Source organism: Ovis aries, chromosome 1 (assembly GCF_016772045.2).
Source record: "Ovis aries strain OAR_USU_Benz2616 breed Rambouillet chromosome 1, ARS-UI_Ramb_v3.0, whole genome shotgun sequence".
Classification (NCBI taxonomy): domain Eukaryota; kingdom Metazoa; phylum Chordata; class Mammalia; order Artiodactyla; family Bovidae; genus Ovis; species Ovis aries.
Window position 1 is genome coordinate 167,394,928 of NC_056054.1, and position 19,539 is coordinate 167,414,466.

Sequence of the window (19,539 nt, forward strand, 5' to 3'; positions counted from 1 at the left end):
GTATTGTCTTTCAATTTTCTCTTTTTAGATACATCTAAATAAGAAGTAGAATGAATTTTTTGATGCACCTAATTCCACCAGGCTCCATTTATAATAAAAATGCAGCATGCTTGGGGCTGGTGCATGGGGATGACCCAGAAAGATGTTATGGGGAGGGAGGTGGGAGGGGGGTTCATGTTTGGGAATGCATGTAAGAATTAAAGATTTTAAAATTTAAAAAAAAAAATAAATAAAAAATAAAACTGGGAAAAAAAAAAAAAGAATCTATTATTACTTAATTCTCTTGAGAGAGTAGCATTGACACATATTCATTACCATGTGTAAAATAGCTAGCTAGTGGAAAGCTGCTGTATAGAACAGGGAGCTCAGCTCGGTGCTCTGTGATGATCTAGGGGGATGAGATGGGGAAGATGGAAGGGAGGCTCAAGAGGGAGGGGATATATGTATAGTTACAGCTGATTTGCACTGTTGTACAGCAGAGACTAACAGCATTGTAAAGCAATTATATTCCAACTAAAAAATAAAGAAATAATTTGGTTAAAAAAGCCCTATAAAAGCCCTATTGCTTAATTCTTTGGAGCTTGATTAGTTAACTTCAGTATTCTAAGTCTTTTTTTGTTGTTGTTGAGAATCTGTCCTTGAATAAGATTATATTTGCTAGGTAATTTTAATGAGCTACACCTGGGGAACTTGACCAAAGGATTGCTGGTTTTTAACAATCTGAGCTAACGTTGAAATAGCAGGTGGAGGAAAATGGAGTGATGTAGGGCTCTATAATGTATCATGAGTCTACGAAATTATTTAAAATCTGATGCTAGTGCCATGGATTTGATTTCTTATGCACATTAGGTCCTTTACATATATGCTGATGATGCTGTGAAAGTGCGGCCCTCAGTATGCCAGCAAATTTGGAAAACTCAGCAGTGGCCACGGGACGGGAAAACGTCGGTTTTCATTCTAATCCCAAAGAAAGGCAATGCCAAAGAAAATTCAAACTACTGCACAATTGCACTCATCTCACACGCTAGTAAAGTAATGCTCAAAATTCTCCAAGCCAGGCTTCAGCAATATGCGAACCGTGAACTTCCTGATGTTCAGGCTGGTTTTAGAAAAGGCAGAGGAACCAGAGATCAAATTGGCAACATCCGCTGGATCATGGAAAAAGCAAGAGTCCCAGAAAAACATCCATTTCTGCTTTATTGACTATGCCAAAGCCTTTGACTGTGTGGATCACAATAAACTGTGGAAAATTCTGAAAGAGATGGGAATATCAGACCACCTGATCTGTCTCTTGAGAAATCTGTATGCATGTCAGGAAGCAACAGTTAGAACTGGACATGGAACAACAGACTGGTTCCAAATAGGAAAAGGAGTAGGTCAACGCTGTCTATTGTCACCCTGCTTATTTAACTTATATGCAGAGTACATCATGAGAAACGCTGGGCTGGAAGAAACACAAGCTGGAATCAAGATTGCCTGGAGAAATATCAATAACCTGAGATATGCAGATGACACCATCCTTATGGCAGAAAGTGAAGAGGAGCTAAAAAGCCTCTTGATAAAAGTGAAAGTGGAGAGTGAAAATGTTGGCTTAAAGCTCAACATTCAGAAAACGAAGATCGTGGCATCTGGTCCCATCACTTCATGGGAAAGAGATGGGGAAACAGTGGAAACAGTGTCAGACTTTATTTTTTTGAGATCCAAAATCACTGCAGATGGTGATTGCAGCCATGAAATTAAAAGACGCTTACTCCTTGGAAGAAAGTTATGACCAACCTAGATAGCATATTCAAAAGCAGAGACATTACTGTGCCAACTAAGGTCCATCTACTCAAGGCTATGGTTTTTCCAGTGGTCATGTATGGATGTGAGAGTTGGACTGTGAAGAATTCACAGAGCGCCGAAGAATTGATGCTTTTGAACTGTGGTGTTGGAGAAGACTCTTGAGAGTTCCTTGGACTGCAAGGAGATCCAACCAGTCCATTCTGAAGGAGATCAGCCCTGGGATTTCTTTGGAAGTAATGATGCTAAAGCTGAAACTCCAGTACTTTGGCCACCTCATGCAAAGAGTTGACTCATTGGAAAAGACTCTGATGTTGGGAGGGATTGGGGACAGGAGGAGAAGGGGACAACCGAGGATGAGATGGCTGGATGGCACCACTGACTTGATGGACGCGAGTCTGAGTGAACTCCAGGAGTTGGTGATGGACAGGGAGGCTTGGCGTGCTGCGATTCATGGGGTCACAGAGAGTTGGACACGACTAAGTGACTGAACTAGAACTAGAACCTTGCCCCCAACCTACAATATTATTATTAGTACAGTATTATTACTAGAGAAGTAAGAACCTGCTTAAGTTCATAGTATGTATTGGTGTTGAGGATGCTTTGACTCTAGGTCTGACTCCAAAATCCAAGCTTTTTAACCACTGTCTTTTACTCAAATATTTAAAATATGACCACCACTCATTGTCTACCAGAGTGTCATTTCCACTGGTGGCTATGATGAGTTTAGGAAATGTTACCCAGTTCAGGACACCATCATCATCATGATTATTAATAACAGGAGCTCTGATTGCATGTTTGCTCTTTTCCCAGGCCTGCTTTAAAGATTTATAAATATTGTATTTAATAGGTAATGCCAAATATTCCCATTTTATAGTGAGGGAAACTGAGATTTAGTATTAAGTAAATATTCCCAAGATAATGGAAAGAACTCATGTCACAGTTGGATGTCCTGGATACACATTCAACTCTGCATCCTTCTCACCCTAATTACCTCCTAGAAGCCCAGCCTCCGAATGCCAACACATTGGAGGGCAGGGCTTCAACTTATGTTTTTTGAGGGAATACAAACATTCAGTCCATAACATCATCTGATAGTTATCATAGCATACAGTACATATGAGTGTACAACACACACAGACACACAGACATACATACAAAAAGAAGGATCCATCACAGATCATGGATGGAATATTAATCTTATTTCCCGTTTAAACTACTGTGTCAGTTTTTTTCTCATTAAGTGCATTTAATAGCAAGCAGAATGTTATTAATTAATTAAATAATGTTTTATTTTCTCATGTAACAAGAAACCCAGAGATAGACGGTTGCTGGTGTTTGTTCAGTAGCTTGAGGCTGTTGGGGCTGAAGTCTTTATGATTTTCCTGCCTTTCTTTCATGGTTGCAAGATGATGGCTGTAGCTGTTGTCCACATTTCAGGCATGAGAAATAAAAACTGAGAAAGAATGAAAAGGTGTATGCCAGATGAGTCTTTAACAGGTTTTGCTAGGAGCTCCACCCAATGACTTCAGCTTACATTTTATTGACCAGAACTATATTATGGTGGCTGCCATTACCCACTTGTAAGGAAAGCCAAGAAATATAGGATTCCCCTGCTTCCTTAAAGTACAGTGTTTCTATCACATGTTTTGTTAAGCTGAAATGGCATGAAGCAAACAGTTACCTGAGGACACCTCTTGCTAACGGATGCACAAAATAAGTGGGGACAAAGCACAGATGCTCACAGAGTTCAAAGTTATGGTGACCTGATGCTGAGATGTTGAGTGTAGTTCCCGGGGCAGGAGCTTGGTGGGGCCACTCTCGCGGCTTGGGTGCTCTCTGTCTCTATAACAGCTGCTGCAAAGCAAACACTGAGTGCTATTTCCATCGTTTGCCTTTTCTCATAAAAGCAAAATCCTCTTGGGATTTCTTTTGGTTAGTGAAAATACGTACTAACATAGGTCTTTCGTGAAAGCAAAGTGGGATAAACCAAACTTTTGAAAAGCTGAGGATACCTGTATAAGTTTTTTTTCTGGGAATATTAGTATGCCCTCTAACATGTGGCTTGTGTTAATAAGCAAGTATAGAAATAGAGATAAGGAGTTGGAAGTCAGCATTATGTACCACAAATCCATCCCAATAGCTGAAAAGCTATTGTGAATTTACAGACCCTCCTGCAATGGATAGATAATCCTCTCACACAGCAGAGCTTTAGGAAATGCCTGCCACAAAGGGATTTTTTAAACAATATATCAAAAGGAAACCATATTTAAGGGATCAGAGAAGGTAGCATACTTTAGACACTGGAGTCTTTACTCGGGACAGCCACTAGTTTAATCCAGTTGCAAGCTGCGGAAAGTTTTTTGTGGTTGGCAGATGTGCTGCCTCAAGTCTGCCTTTTGGCTCTTATGATGATTCCTGCTTCTGATTTCCTGTGGTTGGAGCACACTGTTCTTTCATTCAGAGACATTTTGTTCTTGCCTGAGTCATCACACCATTACTCATCTTCTGTTGGCTCCTTGTTGGGTTTTCCATAATGTTATCCAAGGAGAGGCAGAGACATGAAAGTCACTGAGCTGCAATAGATCAAGAGTAGGGTGTTGAGATGAACTATTCATATTTCTTCCTTTCAATATTTCTTAGGATATATTTCAGACCAAGCGAGGCGGACATCCTCTGATTAGCACCCATACTAATTGCTGCTTTAAGCTTGCCTTTTACTCCCTAGGTTTCTATACTTAAGTTGGTCCAAGGAGTTGGTTTCATGGAGTGTTACTGATGCAGGGAAACAGAACTGGAGTTTATTTTTTCACTTTACTTCAGTCTCAAATTTGTAAATTGGTGTGCAACTGCTCCACTCTCTGCTATAAGAGAGATGAAAAGTAAATTTACCTGTTTCTTTACTTTTTAATTTGATTTCTATACAATTATTTGTGTCTTCCCCTTTTTATTTTGATTGGCAATTCCAGTTTTTTTTTTTTTTTTTTTTTTTACTGTGTTGTGTGGCATGTGAAATCTTGGTTCCCTGACCAGGGATCAAGCCCATGTGCCCTGAAGTGGAAGCACAGAGTCTTAACTGCTGGACTGCCAGGTTATTCCTTAACTGCCTCTTTATTATTATTATTATCATTATTAATTCTAACTTTTTAAAGGGGCCTGAACTTTTTTTAAAATATAAATTTATTTATTTTAATTGGAGGCTAATTACTTTACAATATTGTACTGGTTTTGCCATATATCAACATGAATCTGCCATGGGTGTACAAGTGTTCCCCATCCTGAACCCCCCTCCCACATCCCTCCCCGTACCATCCCTCTGGATCATCACAGTGCACTAGCCCCAAGCATCCTGTATCCTACCTCTTTAAAAAGCTAGGGTTATAGATCACTGTGGTCACAATGCATAACATTAGTTATGTAGAGAGTAGAGCAAAAGCTAGGGGCATTCAGTGGGGGGCATCATAGTTAGTGGCTTCCCTTGTAGCTCAGCTGATAAAGAATCTGCCTGCAGTGCAAGAGACCCAGCTTCGATCCCTGGGTTAGGAAGATCCCCTGGAGAAGTAAATGGCAATCCACTCCAGTATCCTTGCCTGGAAAATCCCATGAACAGAGGGGCCTGGTGGGCTGAATCCATGGGTCGCAAAGAGTCGGGCACAACTGAGCGACCAACACTGTGACACTATAGTTGAGTCAGGTGAAGGGATATGAAAGCAAACAGAAGATTCATGCAAGAAACATGGCTTGGGTAGAAGGCACAGAGTATGGCTACTAATTGGAATGAGGAGAGGGAAGAGGGAAGGCAGAGGAGATCAAAGTTGATTCAGGTGTCAGGACTCTGAGGATGGAACTGCCACTGGGTTAAAGAAACTCAAAGCAAGATCTGTTTGGGAGTAAGAATAGGAGTGATGTGCTCTGTGTTCTCCCATATGTTAGTACTTTGTGGGGACGGTAGAGGATGAAAGTACCACTAAATAAACTGGTAAGGGTTATTAAAATGCTTAGCTGCAAATCTCTTCCTAATCACTTTGTGACAGCATTTGATTTGAATTTTGAATTCAAATCTATTGGTAACATGCATAAAACTCATTATATATGGAAATGAGGTAAGAATTTGTATTTTATCACTATCCCATCTCTCCTGTGTGTGTTACTCACTCAATCGTTTCCAACTCTTTGCAACCTCATGGACTATAGCCCACTAGGCTCCTCTGTCCAAGGAATTCTCCAGGCAAGAATACTGGAGTGGTAGCCATTCCCTTCTCCAGGGGATCTTCCTGACCCAGGGATCAAACTCACATCTCCTGCATTGCAGGCGGATTCTTTACTGCCTGAACCATGGGAAGCCCCCTTAATTTCAGATACTATAAAAATTTGGGGTGGAAACTGAGGCATAACTGAATTCCCCCACCTCATGCCTCCATTTGCCAGTTCAAGGTCTAGCTGTACACCCTCCTGCTCTCCGTCCCCAGTGGAATAAGCTGCATGTAGGCGGCCTTTTGCCAGGGGGAGGATTTCAGGAGCCCATCTGGTAGCTCGTGTGTGGAGAGGCTGGCCAGGGTTAAGGGCTGTGGATGGTGGAGCAGGAGGAGGGGTGTTGCTGGAGGAGCAGCTGCTGTGTGTGTGCATGGGGGGATGATCAGCACTGAATAAGGGACCCCAGCTGGAGTTCCATAATATCAGTGGGGGACAGGCAGAGACCTCTGCTGTTCAGATGGGGAAACTGAGATGGAGGCTTCCGTTTCCAATTTTTGAGAAAGGAGGGGCCTGCCATCAGCTACTGAGGTTCATTTCATCTTCGCCAGGAAGGCACCGTGGCCCAGGAGCTGCAGTGCCTTGTCAGCAGTAACTCAGTAACACACAAGCAGGGACAGCTGCAGGGTCCCCTGGCCACACAGACCCCCTCCACTCCTGCCACACTGAGGGGCACCGTCCCCCACCTTAGCTGCTGAGAGGAGTGCCTGGCCCAGGCACCTGCCAGCCGGCCTGACTTCCCTTGCTCATGTGCCTAAGAAAGTCTCATTTTTAGCACCTGGACTCTTTTCCCTGCCTGGAGGGAGCTCAGGGGACAGAGTGAGAAAGCAGCCAAGGGGGACAGGAAGATCTGGAAGTAGGGCCCCAGGGGACATCTGATCGTCCTGTTCTCCCCATCCCAAGGGGGCCCAGACACAGAGTGGCCCTTAGCCACTGTGCAGCATGGAGATGAAGAGGATGCTGTCCTGGTTCTGAAGCTGGTAGTTCAGCAGTTCCCAGTAGGCATCGTTAATCAGCACCAGAACCCCTGACTGCAGGGATGAACAGCTCTTGCCTCGGATGAACAGCTCTGCCCACTCTGCTCTTTTAGCAAATTCTTCTTGATCCAGACAAGGAGGTTCCTCCAGGTAAGGTGACTAGATGCTTCTCCACACTGTTGAACAGGAGCTCCACACTGCCTCTGAACTCCACCTCCACTAACAAGGGTGCTGCCATTTTGAGGAAGCCGACCTCACCGGAAACTCCCCATCTCTTCTAGTCTCTTCCATATCCCTGAGCCTAAATGATCACATACTCCAAGCAAATTGAACTTTATGTTTTAAATACTTTTTTTTCTTTAAAATTGTAAAATAATATTGTCTCTTTCAGGTTTCAGGGGACATCTTTTTATGTTTGCCGAATTGGTACCCAGCTGCCCTAACTCAGCATTTTCCAACTGGCTTTGATCACATGGACAGATTGTTTGCATGGCAACCTACACACACTCTAACAACAATTCTTTAATATACCCACTTTGTAGAGTGATTTCTATTGATGATTGATGAATTATTTCTGGATAATAAAAAGTCTTTAAAATAAATGAAGATATTTGACTCTTCTGATTGGCACCCATACAAATCACTACTTTAAGCTTGTCTCTCTAGGTTTCCATATTTAAGTTGGTTCAAGGAGTTGTTTTTTCTGAGGCAGGGAAAAAGAATTGAGTTTTATTTCTTTACTTCTTTCTTGTCTTTTGATAGGACTCTGTACATGGGCCGCATAGTGTGACAGCAGCTATATGCTATCTCCATCACAATTGTGCACTTGGAATATAAAAAGGGCAACATTAATATAAATTTCTGTGCCCCAGCATCCCTGCCAGATTAGGGCACATTAAAACAGGGTTCTATGTATCTTGAAAGACCTTTGACCTCTCTATTATATAGCTCAGCTAGCAAGTGTGTATGTGTTTTAGCTCTATCTTGGTTCCATTTTATGTTCTGATTCTTACTTATTTAAACCTATTTTTATATTTTAGAGCTGTAGGCTCCTTTAAGTGATTTTTGGAAGAGGAAGTACCCACATACGCATCAGTGAACCCTGGTATAGCTCCCAGAAGCTCTCTCAAGCCTGATTGTGCATACAGATTTGATGTAAGTAATAGAAATCTTTTTTGGTTTTGGTGAAGAAAGTATTTCTCTCATGTTATTTGCTTAGCTATCATGAGCCAGTGGGTACACTCATTAGTCAAAAAACAAGAAACAAACCTAATACTTGTTGAGCCCCTTTTATGTACCAGAAACTTTTCCGAGCTTTTTACTTATTTAATCCTCTCAACGATTCTGTGAGTTAAGTCCTGCCATTATCCCTACTTAATAGATGTGAAAATTGAGACCCAGAGACGTTGGTGAGTTGTTTGCAGTTAGTGTGGAACCAGAGTTTGAACCCAGGTCATTTGATTCCTGAGCTCACATGATTAACAAGAACATGATATTGTCTCATTAAAACAGAATAATCACAGTTACACAGGCCCTGGTCCCTTTGTTCTCATAAGAGCTTCAGTTCTTTATAATGCGCCCTGAATATTCTTCACCACCAAGGACAGTGTCACATGTGCTCCCAAACAACTATTAAAGGGCATCACTTGCATGTCCTCCAGGCATTAATGGATCCTGGAATCCTTGGGGAGCCATTGCTGTGGGGTGGGGTAGGCTGTGGCAAAAGGGAAAACACTCTTCCCTTGCTGTGCCATACTCTGGAAGTGAGGCCGCAAACCTGTGCTGAGGGCTTGCTAAATTTTAACCCCCTCCTTTCAGATTTTTACTGTCTCCTCCCTCTCTCCAGGTCTCAGACATTAGTCCAACTGGGACTTATGAGAGTTAGTGCTGCCATGTTGGGTCCACACCCCTCATCCATCCCTTTGTAGAACTCTTTGTGGTTAGTGGAGCTCATTATGCATAACTCTTTCAACCTGGGTTTTCTCCTTAGAGACTTCTCATTCACACAAAAATGGGCTTCTGTCAGCACATTCTTCAGTTTTCTAAACATAACTGGGCAAGTCTGAGTCCTGTAGTAGGCTTCTTGGAACTCTCAGTTCCATCCCATGAACCACCACTGGTTCCCACAAATTGGGGCCTTCCTTCTAAGATTCCCATAGCTGCTGTGGGCTCCATCCAGCCCAGAAGGGAAGGAGAAAATCAACCTACTTTTCTTTTCTTTTTTAAAATTGATTTTTTCTTTTAATTATTTCTCTTTTTAAAATTCATTTTTATTTATTTTTTGGCCATGCAGCATGAGAGGTCTTAGTTCCCAGATTAGGGATCAAACTCATGCCTCCTGCAATGGAAGTGTGGATTCTTAACCACTGGACTGCCAGGAAAATCCTTCAAGCTGCTTTTCTGATTTGCATCAACTCAAGCTTGGGTCTCAAGCTACACTCTAGACATCATAATTTTCTGGCAGGCTATAATGATAAGTCTAATTTGCACATCTGCCCTAACCTGTGACTTGTTAGGGCAGATACATGTGACTTGTTAAGCCTCGAGGCATCCTCATGCTGAAAGCAGAGCTTACTTTCATTCCCAACAATTTCACTTCTGTGAACAGATTTGAGATTTCTTGAACACATTCTCATCTGTATATTCTACAAAGGCATGAGTGATGGTTTTGCTATGATTCAGTCATTTTTCACATTTGCTTATAAAATCTAAGATGGGTACTTGGCTTTTCATCTGTGTCACAAAGTAGCCTCACCAGGGGTGAGAATCTGGTGATCTTTCCTACTTCCCTGAAAGCTTGGGTTTCCACACAAGCATTTTGCTGTGAACATCCTTGACAACCTATTTGATCTATGTGGGTCTCATCTGCATGTCAATTTTCTGCATCTTTGCCTCTTTTCTTCTTTGACTATTTTATCATGAACAGAACTATAAGCATTCCCTTCTGCCTTTTGACGTGAATTTATATAGAAAGGTAGCTTACTCTACTCTACATTTCCTAGTGACCTTTAGTATTAGAGGGCAGTGCCTCGATGCTTTCATGTACCAATGCCTTGGTGCACTTCAGTTTACTCTGTTTGTCTCTTTGCTCACTTTCATTTACATCCCATCCCACCTAGCCCCATACCAGGTAACCTGTGCAGAGTGGGCTGCTGTCTGTCTATGGCATGTCCTGGTTATTGGTCAATCACTAGGGAATTCTTCTGGGGGAGGGTAACTGTGATGGCTTTGATACTTTTTAGATTAATCCATCCATACCTGCCAAGAATCTTACACCACTCTGAGGAAGCATATAATATTTTTACAAATTTAAAACCCATCGAGGAGGGCTTAATACTAAACTTCCAGGGCTTACTTCTTGATCATTCTGGGAAAGAGTTTGCAATGTTTTGCAGTTGTTACTGACCATTTTGAGTCAGTCCCCAGCAAGGGTCCTTCTGCCTGGAGTCTTTCTAACCCATCGAAGGGGAGAGACCAAGTCTGATCCAGAAGCAAAGGAAAACTTATTCTTTGAACAGAGAATGGATAGATGTGAGCTCACACTCTAAAGCAGCGGTCTCCAGTACTTTTGGCACCAAGGATTGATTTCGTGGAAGACAATTTTTCCATGGACCGAGTATGGGGGTGGGGGACGGGGATGGTTTTAGGATGATTCAAGCACATTACATTTATTGTGCACTATATTTCTAATCTAATGCCCTGGTTGATCTGAAGGAGGTACCAGTTTAAGGTCTAGAGGTTGGGAACTCCTGCTCAAGAGCATAAACTCCCCTGATAGGTCATAGGCGGAGTTGCTTTATAGGGAACTCTTTAGGGAGAGGCGGAGTTCTTAGGAGAAGGTCAAGGTTCATCTCAGGGCTCTGCGCAGCGCCTCTGCACGCAGCGCCTACCACCGCCGCCATCTTGAATCACTGAGTGACAGGCAATCCGTGGAGCCTTTTCTCAGGAGGACCCCTAGTATGAAGGGCCTCGTGAGGCACTCTACACACTGCGCCCTGTGAGCAGGTGACCCTAGACTAAGCACAAAGAAAAAGAGAAAGAAAGGTTAGAACTTATTTTATTACCCAGATTCTATTTTTATTTCCTGGGAATTTTTACTGGGCTTTGTCAGTGACACAAGCTTGGGCAGGTTATTAAAACCCATACAGATCTTCTCCTAGATAGGTCTGGATACACCCGTCCTTGTGTGTTTCAAAGGCCCTTGGAAGGTGTTTTCCATAACTCCCTCTCACTTCCTGAGGGTAGCACAGCCCCACATGCATCTCCTTGCATTGCTTGGCAGGTCGTTTGGCAGTTTGTTGAGGAGGGACAAGCTCTCTTTGTAGAGACAGTAATAGCAATGAATAACAACTATTTTCAAAAGTACCAGACACTATCACTTTCTATACATTATCTAATTTTATCTTCACATAATGAGGTAGGTATTTTCCACATTTTACATATGACTAAGATTAAGTAACCTATTCAAGATCATCCAATTTCCCAATGCTTCAGCAGGTGTGGCTTGTTTAATTTCCACCATGTTCACCTCTACTCACAGAAACATGAATGATGGAGATGTGCAAACCACCCAGCAAGCATAGAAATTAATAATGATGTTATGCTGGTGTGCTCCAAAATGATACCCTGAATTTTGGGATCCTGCTGGGAAATAACCTTTTGTCTCAAAAACCTGATTTGAGTCTTTCACCAATTAAATAAGCTTTCTGGATTGCAGAGTATATGCCTCTGTATGACTCAGTTCAGTTCAGTTCAGTTCAGTCACTCAGTTGTGTCCGACTCTTTGCCACCCCATGAATCACAGCACACCAGGCCTCCCTGTCCATCACCAGCTCCTGGAGTTCACTCAGACTCACGTCCATCGAGTCTGTGGTGCCATCCAGCCATCTCATCCTCTGTCGTTCCCTTCTCCTCCTGTCCCCAATCTCTCCCAGCATCAGAGTCTTTTCCAATGAGTCAACTCTTCGCATGAGGTGGCCAAAGTACTGGAGCTTCAGCTTTAGCATCATTCCTTCCAAAGAAATCCCAGGGTTGATCTCCTTCAGAATGGACTGATTGGATCTCCTTGCAGTCCAAGGGACTCTCAAGAGTCTTCTCCAACACCACAGTTCAAAAGCATCAATTCTTTGGCGCTCAGCCTTCTTCACAGTCCAACTCTCACATCCATACATGACCACAGGAAAAACCATAGCCTTGAGTAGATGGACCTTAGTTGGCAAAGTAATGTCTCTGCTTTTGAATATGCTATCTAGGTTGGTCATAACTTTTCTTCCAAGGAGTAAGCGTCTTTTAATTTCATGGCTGCAGTCACCATCTGCAGTGATTTTGGAGCCCCCCAAAATAAAGTCTAACACTGTTTCTACTGTTTCCCCATCTATTTCCCATGAAGTGATGGGCCCAGATGCCATGATCTTTGTTTTCTGAATGTTGAGCTTTAAGCCAACATTTTCACTCTCCTCTTTCACTTTCATCAAGAGGCTTTTTAGTTCCTCTTCACTTTCTGCCATAAGGATGGTGTCATCTGCAGATCTCAGGTTATTGATATTTCTCCAGGCAATCTTGATTCCAGCTTGTGTTTCTTCCAGTCCAGCGTTTCTCATGATGTACTCTGCATATAAGTTAAATAAGCAGGGTGACAATAGACAGCGTTGACCTACTCCTTTTCCTATTTGGAACCAGTCTGTTGTTCCATGTCCACTTCTAACTGTTGCTTCCTGACCTGCATATAGGTTTCTCAAGAGGCAGGTTAGGTCGTCTGGTTTTCCCATCTCTTTCAGAATTTTCCACAGTTTATTGTGATCCACACAGTTAAAGGCTTTGGCATAGTCAATAAAGCAGAAATGGATGTTTTCCTGGAACTCTCTTGCTTTTTCCATGATCCAGCGTATGTTAGCAATTTGATCTCTTGATTCCTCTGCCTTTTCGAAAACCAGCTTGAACATCAGGGAGTTCACGGTTCACGTATTGCTGAAGTCTGGCTTGGAGAATTTTGAGCATTACTTTACTAGCATGTGAGATGAGTGCAATTGTGTGGTAGTTTGAGCATTCTTTGGCATTGGAATGAAAACTGACCTTTTCCAGTCCTGTGGCCACTGCAAAGTTTTCCAAATTTTCTGGCATATTGAGTGCAGCACTTTCACAGCATCATCTTTCAGGATTTGAAACAGCTCAACTGGAATTCCATCAGGAATAGTTTCAGTTTATTGATTATGTGAATGTAGTAATAGAAATACTTTAGTTTTTGTGACAGTCCATGATTTTTAAGATGTATTTCATTATTTTTATATAGTTAACATTTCTCCTTTTCACATGCTCACTTCATCTTGCCTCTCTTTTTATTTGGTTCATGTTGATATACACAATGTGTCAAGTTCACCAGCAATGGAAGTAAGTTGTTTTTCTTCTTTTTCCTGCATACACTGTGTGACAATAAATATACTTCAAAAAGTGAGGCATAAAAGGGAAATTAATTAGAATATCTGTTTGTTTCCATGGCACCATTAAAGACTGGACCTTCCATGGATAAAGTAGGCTTCAACTTAAATCTTCTTCCCTTGCGAGATGTCAGTTAAGGTCCACCATGCATTTCCCACTAGAAAGCAGATCCTGGGTATTGCTACCTATTTAGGACATTTATGAAACCACATTCTCAGGATTGGCATGGTGCTGTTGAGTGGCAGTTAATTCCACAACTAGGAAAGATGTCGATGCTTTTCTTGGTATAGGATGTTAATCATATTTGCCCTCCATCAGAGATCAGTGTTTTTATCCTATGAGGGATCTGTGCCCGTCCTCCTCCTGAACAGTCAACTCTTGAAAGTTACAATTGGGCCTTTGTTCATAGTTTTTCCTCTCCTGCAGAACATATAGTTCTTGGCACATAGTGAATAAGTGTTTCTCTTAACTTTTCCACTTCAGTATTCTAAGTGCAGTGTGAATTTGTATTTCTTGTCCATTGGTGAGGCCTGGGGGAAAATTTAGAAGCACTTCATGTCAAAAAGGACATTCTTCTATTTTATTTTTAAAATTTATGTGTATTTTAAAGAGTGACATAACCCTTAAAAATTTTTTTTTAAGTTCAAATAAAATGAGTGCTCTTGAAAGATACTATGTTACACTGAGGCTTTTGGTGTCTACTGGCCTACTATTGTATATTCTCAGAGGTACAATACTTTAGGTTTAAAAACAGAAAGTATTTGTTTTAGTCATTTCAGGCTGCAATAACAAGGTAGAATAGATCCGGTGGTTTAAATAGTAAACATTTATTTCTTGTAGTTCTGGAGGCTGAGAAGTCCAAGATCAGAGTACTAGCATGATTGGGTTCTAGTGAGAGTCTTATTCGTGATTTCCTTATTGATAATGTACATTCTATGGTTTTGACACATGTGTAATGAAATGTATCCATGACTATGCTGTCATGAAGTTTCTCTACCATAAAAATCCTCTGTGCTTAGCCTACTCCTCCCTCCCTCTACACTAAGCCCTGGCAACCCCTGATCTTTTTATTATTGACACGGTTTTGCCTCTTTCAGAATGCTGTATAGTAGAAGTCATCATATGTAGCCTTTTCATATTGTCTTTTGACACTCAGTAATATACATTTCATATTCATCTATGTCTTTTCATGTCTTGACAACTCATCTATTTTTAGTACTGAATTATATTCTGTTGTCTGGATGTACCACAGTTTATTCATCCATTACCTATTAAAGAACATTTTGGTTGGTTCCACATTTTGGCAAAGATGAATAAAGCTGCTTGTAAACATTTGTGTGTAGGTTTTTGTGAGTTCAGTATAGTTTTTACTTGCCCTTTTTCGTTATGCTAAGTGGAAATCTGAACTCCTATCACTTATCTGTGTCGGTGACCTAATATACCATCTAGTCCCTCTTCTGTGCATGAAAACAACTATCTAGGAATTCCTACAGTTTTTCATATTTTAAGCTAAAGAGCACCAATTTGGCTAACTTTTTCTGTAAAATAAAGAAAAGAAAGAAAGAAAAAAAACATAATTGCTTTATATTAAAAAAAAGTCTTATACAATATGTCTTATATAGTATAAGTCCTATACAATGCTAGAAAATATTCAATTTCCTAGTTACCCATTCCCCACTCCCCCCTTGGGTAAACTCCATTGTATGAACAAAGGAAGACCAGTGAACAGATATAGTTGTATCACCCCAAGAGAACAGAAGGACTATTATTACTCTCCCTATTTTGGGCAAAATATCCTGTTAATGTAATTTAAGTTTGTATCCACCCTTTTGGAAATTTTGCTACTAAATTAGTTTAAAATTTTTGTGTTTATTTTGACAAACTTATTGTTAGGTCAGTCTTTGCAAAACTGTACTTTTTCCAGAAGACTTTAAGAACTTAAAGCTGGACATTTTATATGTGCCTAGTAAGCTTTTTCTTGTTAGTTTTGATCCACTATTCTAGCTTGTTGAATGTGTTTTCTTCCTTTAAAATATTGATTCTATTCAAATGTATTATCCATTGCTCTTTATTCAAAATGTTGTCCTTATGCTAAAGAATCATCTATTCATGACAGGATTTTAAAAATCTTGAGTTAAAAGGAGAAAACAAAGATGTTCCGTAACTCCTTGCCAGAGATTAAATATTATTAGCATTTTAGTATATCTCTGTCTAGTCTTCATCTCTATGTACATACATATCTCTCTCTATGCATACACATAGTACATATGCATTTATTGCAATACCAGATATGTGTGATGCATATGATATAGTTTATTTTATAATTTTCTTTTTTCTCACTTCATTCATCTTTTATTTGATATATTTTAAAAATACCCTTGAAGTGCATAGTATTATAGGAAATACAGTGATGATCAATGCAAATTAATTGCAGTTTATTTAATTAGTCTCCTGACTTAACATTTAGATTTCCCCCAGATATTTTGCCAGAAATAACACCATGTAGCTAAAGCCTTGCAAACATCTGTGACTATTCCCTGAGAAAGTAGAACTGTGACTCAAGAAGTAAGTAAAACTGTAACAGGTTTTGATATGTTTCAGTAAATTGTCCTCCAGAAAGTTATGACATAATCTCTCTGTCATTTAGTTGTTTGAAAGCTTGGTGACCATGGCTTTTATTTGTCAGCAAATTATTGATGAAAAATTTGCAAGAGAGGACCAATGACAAGATTTTGGAGAAAACTAGCAAATCATTCTTCCAAAAATATATTCATTAATCAGCAGTCTGTGAGGACAATTGTTTGCTCAGTTGTTTTATACCTTGTCCATATTTCTATGTTTTCAATCAATTAAGGTTTCATAACAAAGTTTGTTGGATTTTTTTGAAATTGATATAGTCTATATCTACATACTCCCTGTCTCCAACAATATAACAATCCTAGGAAATAATATTTTATTAGTTCAGTATAACATTCTGTGTAAATGATACTGGTTCCCAGTGCTCACTATTTCCTTTGACAGCACTGTCCAAAGGAACTTTCTACAGTGATAAATATTACCTGTGCTGTTCAGTATAGGAGCCACTAGCCATATGCAGCTACTGAGTGCTTAAAATGTGACTAGTGTGACTCACGAATTGATTTTTTATTTTTTAAAAATTGAAATAATTTAAATGATGAGATTTGACTAGTGATTATAGTAGACAGCACAGCTTTATAATATCCTGCAAACCATCTTTCTAATAAGTATTGTATAATTTGAGTCTAATATTAAACTGAGAAACTCACAGTTCCTTGTAAATGAAGCTCACATTTCGTTCACAGAACACTGATTTGCACTGGTCTCTCTCACTTTGTTCTTAATTGTAATTTTTTATTTTACTACATCAACTCATACTTTTTTAAAGATTTCTGATAATGATTCCATGTCAATGATTAATATCATCAAGTTGTTTTCAAGTGCTGGGATATAACTGAATCTGGAATGTAACTGATAACTAGTTCCTTCAACCTGGCTTTATTTCCTTTAACAAGATTTTTCTTATAATGTGACCATCATTTTTCTTGATGAAGATGTAAATAAAAAGAAAAGTTGAGTAATTTTTTTTTCTACTTTTCATCTTTGACATTATTCTTATCTTTCATAAATAGCTGGCTTTCCCCTTACTCATTTTTCTTAAAGTTGATGTAGCTAATAGAATCCTTTCTGTTGTCAATGACATTTTTGTTTCACAAGCCTAAAATATTTTGGTTATTAGTATTCTTGTTAGAATACTATTCTTTTACGTCCACCTACAATCATAAGGCTTTTATTTTCTACTAGTTTTTTTAAAAATGTCATTTAATAATTTAAGTTCAACAGGAGCATGTATATCCATATATATACTCCTTTAACTGTTTCTTTCTGCATCCCCTAGGAATCAGATTTGGTTATATTTTAAATCAGTTCACCCCATTCAATGGTGTTGACAGGCCTTTAATTGCTAGGCAGTGAGTCCAGACTGGAGATTGTTAGGTGAATTAGATATGAGTGTTCCCATCAGAAGACTTATATTCTACTAAGGTAAGCCAACTTGTATACTATAAGCTATATACAGTAAATATAGCATATGCTTATTAAGAGTAATCACAATGTTCTATGGGAGCATAGCAGAGAGACAGGATTAATTTTGCTTGTAGAGCATGTAGAATGGGATAAGGAGGCTGTGAAAAATCAGAGAAGTCTGTAACAGAAGTGATGTTTGATCAAGAATGAATAAGAGTTTGTGGGACAGAGAAGCTGGGTAACGTGATATCCTATTCATAAATGTGATCAGTTTGGTTAGTTTTCTGTGATTGTGGTTTTCATTCTGTCTGCCCTCTGATGGATAAGGACAAGAGGCTTATGGAAGCTTCCTAATGGGAGAGACTGACTTAGGGGGAAACTGGGTCTTGTTCTGATGGGTGGGGTCATGATTGGTAAATCTTTAATCCAATTTTCTGTTGATAGGTGGGGCCGTGTTCCCTCCCTGTTGTTTGACCTGAGGCCAAACTATGGTGGAAGTAATGAAGATAATGGCTACCTCTTTAAAAAGTTCCCATGCATGTATTCAGTGCCCCGACCCTGCAGCAGGCCACTGCTGACCCATGCCTCCACTGGAGACTCCTGGACACTCACTGGCAAGTCTGGGTCAGTCTCTTGTTGGGTCACTGCTCCTTTCTCCTGGGTCCTGGTGTGCACAAGGTTCTGTTTGTGCCCTTTATTTTCTTGGGCTCCAAAATCACTGTAGATGGTGATTGCAACCATGAAATAAAAATCACTGTAGATGGTGATTGCAACCATGAAATAAAAAGACTCTTGCTCCTTGGAAGAAAAGCTATGACCAAACTCAGTTCGGTTCAGTGCAGTTCAGTCTCTCAGTTGTGTCTGACTCTTTGCGACCCCATGAATCGCAGCATGCCAGGCCTAGACAGCATATTAAAAAGTCAGAGACATTACTTTGCCAATGAAAGTCCATCTAGTCAAAGCTATGTTTTTTCCAGTAGTCATGTATGGATGTGAGAGTTGGACTATAAAGAAAACTGAGCACCAAATAATTGATGCTTTTGAACTGTGGTGTTAGAGAAGACTCTTGAGAGTCTTTTGGACTGCAAGGAGATCCAACCAGTCAATCCTAAAAGAAATCAGTCCTGAATATTCATTGGAAGGACTGATATTGAAGCTGAAACTCCAATACTTTGGCCACTTGATGTGAAGAACTGATTCACTGATAAAGATCCTGATGCTGAGAAAGATTGAAGGCAGGAGAAGGGGATGACAGAGGATGAGACGATTGGATGGCATCACCAACTCAATGGACATGAGTTTGAGTAAGCTTTGGGAGTTGGTGATGGACAGGAAAGCCTGGCATGCTGCAGTCCATGGGTTTGCAAAGAGTTGGACATGACTGAGTGACTGAACTAACTAATTCATAAATGAAACATAAACAGAAGCTAGATAATATATACTGGGCTTCAGTTAGTTCTGCAGCTGGAGTAGAGTACTTCTTGGGTGAATGAGCAGAGACGAGACTGAAGTTAGGGAACAGCTAAATGTTGAGAGGTGATGAATATTTTCTCAGGGATTTGGATTTATTCCAAATAGAATCAACTTGAATATTCTTGAAGAGAGAAGGAAAAATAAATTCTTTTAGAAAAACAATTCTGGCAGCATGAACACAGGATATGTTAGATTCTGGAAAACTTGTGGCAGGGAAGTCATTAGTCAAGAGGACAATGAACGTACAATTAGTTCAATGCAGAGTAATACAAGGGGTTTGGATTGAGTGACATTGAGAAGGTAGAATTGATAGGATTCAGTGGCTGATTGAGTGTGCGGAAAAGGAAGAGGCAGGAAGATGATTCACAAGTTTCTCATATTTTTAATGTTTTTGTTTGAGTTTATTTTTTCTCTTGAATCACTTTCCCTTTAGGATCTCTGGATATGAGATCATGTCTATCTTTCCTCTGAACTTTTGGAAACTTTCCCAGTGGTGAATGAGTGTGTGCTGATTTTACAAAGTGTTCCAGACCTCCTGTCCTAGGAATTCCAAGATGTGCTCATCACATTTTAAAAA

General features: G+C 40.1%; 1 long non-coding RNA gene and 1 pseudogene across 1 annotated transcript in view; one reads left to right on the plus strand and one right to left on the minus strand.

Annotated features, from left to right (window-relative positions):
• Window positions 1–19,539, plus strand: part of LOC121816352 (uncharacterized) — a 361,933-nt gene that overhangs the window by 212,460 nt on the left and 129,934 nt on the right. Inside the window, exon 6 of the long non-coding RNA XR_006055889.2 lies at window positions 8,051–8,165. This is a non-coding gene — a long non-coding RNA (uncharacterized LOC121816352). The remainder of the gene's footprint in view (window positions 1–8,050; window positions 8,166–19,539) is intronic.
• Window positions 6,960–7,248, minus strand: LOC114113692 (ubiquitin-related modifier 1-like; annotated as a pseudogene).